Consider the following 5276-nt stretch of genomic DNA (forward strand, 5'->3'; position numbering starts at 1 on the left):
TTCAAGGATGCATCTATTTAAGCCACCATTAAAATCACCCACCTACGTTAACGCAACTACATCGCGAACTATTGCAGTGTCCATGCACCATGTTTGAGGACAAGATTTATTAATAATTTTTTTTTCTGCAGTTACTTTGTAGTGTATATGGTTATCTTTAGTTTCTTTTCACAGTTACTGTGTTGGGTATATAATTAATGTATCTTGCAACTTTCTGTGTGGTTATTGATCAATAATATTCCTGGCTTTACCTTTTTATCCATTTTTCATATCATTAGATTTGTTTCTCTAATATGGTATCAGATTAAAATACCTTTGCATCTTCTGCACGCCCCTTCCATGATCAACCATGGCTTCCCTAAGCCAAAATTCCTCTTAAATTCAACCATCCGATCACATTATCAACCCTTCCAATCCTCTTTATCTCCATACTGGCGAAAACCAAGCGATTGTTCTTGTTACTTCACTTCTTACTGGAAGAAACTATTGCCAATGGGAAAGGGAAATGGTAGTTGCCTTAGAAACCAAGAATGAAGAAAGATTCCTCTTCACTGATTTTGTTTATCCTCCAATCTCTGACCCTTTACATGATGCCTGGAAGTGATGTAATAGAATGGTGATTTCTTGGCTCACTCGATCCATGACTCCAACCATCAAGCATTCTGTGATGTGGATGGAGACTGCTACTGAAATTTGGAAGGATCTCAAAGATCGGTTTTCCCATGCTGACAAATTTCGCATTGTTGACCTTCAAGATCAATTTCAAAATTGTAAATAAGGAGATTCTTCTATTTTTGAATACTATACTCGATTGAAAATCATGTGGAAAGAACTTGAAATGTATCGTTGTGTTCTTTCTTGTTCTTGTTTAATGTCCTGATCTTGTGGCCTTCTTCTTAAGCTTCAGAAAGAGCATGAAGATGACCATGTCATTCGGTTTTACGTGGATTGAATGATACCTATGCGCACGTTTATTCCCAAATTATGTTGATGGACCCAATACCTACACTGGTCAAAAGCTTTTCTTTGGTTGTGCAACATGAAAGAGAATTTATTGGTATTTCTACCAATCTTTCTTCACAAGATTCAATAGCTCTCACTGCTTCCACAAAAGGCACATCAACTTCAAACAAGAATGGTTCATCTGGCAAACCTCCGAGTCGCAATACAAAATATTGTGAAAATTGAAAGAAAACCAATCACACCATAGATACTTGTTATTGGTATTGGTTTTCCTCCTGGCTATAGAAAATTTGTTCGTAGCACCATTTCCAACACTATGCTTCGACTAGTTTGGCAAACGTAACTTCAGCAACCTCATCACAATCTCCTTCCTTGGTTGAAAGTTCTAATCATGATCACTTGCAATTCTCTAAAGAGCAATATCAAGCCTTCATGACCCTTCTCCAATAGACCAAGGATACTTTTTCTTCCATCAACCATACCACTACTTCATCAAAGACTTCTTCAGGTGATGGTTTTTATCACTCTCATTGGATCTTAGATAGTGGGGCCACATATCATATTTGTCCCTCATTTTTTTTTGTTTCATTACATTCTATCGCAAATATTCCTATAAAATTACCAAATAAAACTAATGTATATGCAAAATTTGTTGGCACCATTCATCTTGGCTCTTTAACTCTAAAAAATGCTTTTTATGTAATGGATTTTTCTATTCATTTAATATCCATTCCTAAACTCATTTCTACTCTTAATTGCATGATTTTATTTTGTGACACTCACTGTTTCATCATGCAGACATCCCCCCTTTAGATGATTGGTATAGCTAGACAACAACATAGCTTATTTTACCTATAACAATTCAGTGACTCGATTTTGAATAGACACATTTCTCATAAGCCTTGTTTTCCTGAACATTTATCTTCTGTAATGACCATTGATAATAATCAGTTGTGGCATCTTCGCTTAGGCCATACATCTCATAAAGTGTTGAAACATTTATCTTCCATATATACTGATATTCCGTTTCAATCTTTACCACCATGTGACACTTGCCATTTTGCAAAGCAAAAGAAATTACCTTTTTCACACAGTCATAGTCGAGCTTCCAAATTTTTTGAGTTAATCCATATAGATATATGGGGTCCTGTTTCTCATACTTCTCTTGATGGTTTTCAATATTTTTTAACAATTGTTGATGACTTCACAAGGTTTACATGGACACATTTTTTAACTCCTAAGTTTGCTGTTAAAACTATCCTACCATCTTTTGTTCAACTAATAGAAACATAACTTTCTGTCAAACTTAAGAAAGTTCGTTTAGATAATGGAAGGGAGTTTTTCTTACATGATTTCTTCTCTAACAAAGGTATTTTACATGAGGTATCATGTGTTGAAACCCCTCAACAAAATGGGATTGTTGAGCGAAAACATCAACATTTGCTCAATGTTGGTCATGCTTTACTCTTTCAAGCTAAATTACTGATATGTTTTTGGTCCTATGGCATAAAACATGCCACTTATCTTATTAACTAATTACCAGCTCCTATTTTACAATTAAAATCCCTTTATGAACTTGTACATGGTAATCCACTTGATTTACATCTATTACGTGTTTTTGTTTAGCTTTTGCTTCTACTACCAAGGTTGCACGTACCAAGTTTGACAATAGAGCCTCTAAAAGTGTTTTCTTGGATTTTAAAACTGGAATTAAAGGTTATGTTTTATATAATCTCACCCAAAAATCATGCTTCATATCACGCAATGTGCTTTTCTATGAGACACATTTCCCATATGACAAAGCGGATTACAATTTCCCACACACTGATAATGTGAAGGACATTATAGATCTACCTCATTTTCCCAATTTTATACAATTTGAAACAAATCTTGTTACTACTACCCTTATACATGATGAGGTTTCTGTTTCTAAATATGATGCACCTTTAAGTTCTGTTCACTTTCCAACCACTGAATTTGTTGCACAAGTTCCCACTCGAGTAAGAAAGCCACCTTCCTATCTAGCTAATTATCATTGTAACAATGCTTCATCACCTATATATGCTTCTACTATTCTTTATCCTATGGATTCTTACTTATCTTACTCCAAATGCTTTTCTAATCATACTGCTTTTTGCCTTTCTATTTCTTCTACAATTGATGCCTCTTCCTACAAAGAAGCAAGCCAACATGAATGTTGGAGGAAGGCTATGATGGCTGAATTGCAAACTCTTTGATAGAGTTCGTACCCCACCAAATTAAAACAAATTAAATGTAGTATATGAAAGTTGAACCAAGTCATCTCCCAATGACCAATATTTTCGTCCAAAGCTTCAATTTCCAGATGAACACAACAATATAACATCGGGGGGTTTAGCAGATTTACATATGTAACACACAATTGTAAACTTAAATGTAGATGTGTAAAAATGATGTAGAAACAACGTTGATTCCTTACTTCAAATGAACATCCACCAATCACGGATTACAAATCAAAATGGTTATATTAACTTTCATGAGACCCGAATTAATTACTAAGCGCAAATTAACTCGAACTCAAATGCAATTAAGCAATGCACACATTCATGAATTTACTACATTTCACTAAGCATGAACACAATGATTCCACTCTGCAAATTAAGCAAAAATAGAATGGTTTCTTCATTAAACCCAAACGCAAATTCATAATGGAGAGATTAATAAAACTCCACCAAACAAAACACTAATCTCAAGGTTTCAATTCATTATCTGCAAAGAATCAACACGTAAACTTAGTTCCTCATGGAATCCGAATTAGGGTTCAACAAAATTTGCAATTCAACCAATCATATAAGTATAAATTGGTGCAGAAAACTTAAATTGGTGCATGAAACGAAAATGTGCAAGGAGAGAAAAAGGCAAGAATAAAAACAACCAAGAAAACCCTAAATGCTTCAGTATAAATGTTACCAAAGGTGCAGAAAACATGAATACAAACAATAGGTGTTGTCCATGACTCATAAAACATGAAAAACGAGTGGAAAACGTGAAAAATTAGCTTGTGCCTCCATGGGTCACCTTCCAAAGCTTGAAAACATCAAAAATGGAGGTTGAAGAAGAGTGGAGAAGAAGAAGTGCGGCTGGTGCATGCCAAGAGACCTAATTCTCGTGGTCTTGTCAACTTTGCCACGACTATTTACAAAATTGCCACTCTGCCACTCAGAATTACAAAAATGCCACTATTGGGCCTCAAATGTTGGCTCATTGACTTAGATGACATGAAAATGATGTGGAAACTCTCTTCAACTGAATATTAATGTCCAAGCTCCAAAATTGTTTCACCCAAATACCTAAAAATAATTAAAAACGAAAATTAGGCCAAGCAATGTAAAATTAATCCAAATTCAGAATTGTGGCCCAATCAAGCCCAACAAATGAAAACACATTAAAGATAAACAATTATGCACTGAACAACTATCAAATGAGTACACAAAGGCTAGTGGAATGGAGGAAAATAATGACTCATCACTCTTGAACGGAATAAAACCTGGTCATTGATTACCGCACCAAACTCGTGCATATGGCTCCATCTAACAACATAAAGCACGCCTAGTCGCGCAAGGTTTCACACAAACAGAGGCAATCGACGTTTTTGAAACCTTTTCTCTAGTTGTGAAGTTGACTACTCTTAGGTTTCTCCCATCTTTTGTTGTCTCTTCTGAATGGTTTCTCCATCAATTAGATGTAGACAATGCATTTTTACATGGTGACCTCCATGAAGAGGTCTATATGCATCTCCCTCCTAGGCTAAAATCATCCTCCCCCAACATGGTTTGCAAATTACATAAGTCTTTATATGAGTTGTGTCAGACCAACATGCAGTGGAATGCTAAGTTGACATTTGCTTTGTTCAAAGCACCACTGACCAATCACTTTTCACACATAATAAGGACCATTCTTTTACAATATTGTTGATATACGTTGATGATGTTGTTCTAGCCGACAATGATTTATCCTTCATTAATCATGTCAAGCACTATCTTCATGCTCAATTTCATATTAAGGATCTTGGTGATCTTAAATATTTTCTTGGTTTTGAGGTTGCTAGATCTCATCAGGGTCTTGTTCTCAATCAACACAAATATTTCCTTGACATTTTATCTGAGTTTGGTCTCACTACATGTAAACCAATCAACGCACCTTCTTCACCCACTATCAAGTTAAATGCTGATACTGGTGAGTTGCTAGATGATCCTACCGAATTTTGACAATTAATTGGCAAACTAATTTATTTGACAAACACCCATCGATATATATGCTTTGTTGTTCAACAG

At 35.3% G+C, this 5276-nt stretch overlaps 1 pseudogene; it reads left to right on the top strand.

Moving 5' to 3' along the window:
• The first annotated feature begins 349 nt into the window (after positions 1 to 349).
• On the top strand, positions 350 to 3200 carry LOC146885744 (uncharacterized; annotated as a pseudogene).
• Positions 3201 to 5276: the final 2076 nt, after the last annotated feature.

Source organism: Vigna unguiculata, chromosome 6 (genome assembly GCF_037176805.1).
Source record: "Vigna unguiculata cultivar grain cowpea cultivar isolate G323 ecotype 2 chromosome 6, ASM3717680v1, whole genome shotgun sequence".
Classification (NCBI taxonomy): Eukaryota; Viridiplantae; Streptophyta; class Magnoliopsida; order Fabales; family Fabaceae; genus Vigna; species Vigna unguiculata.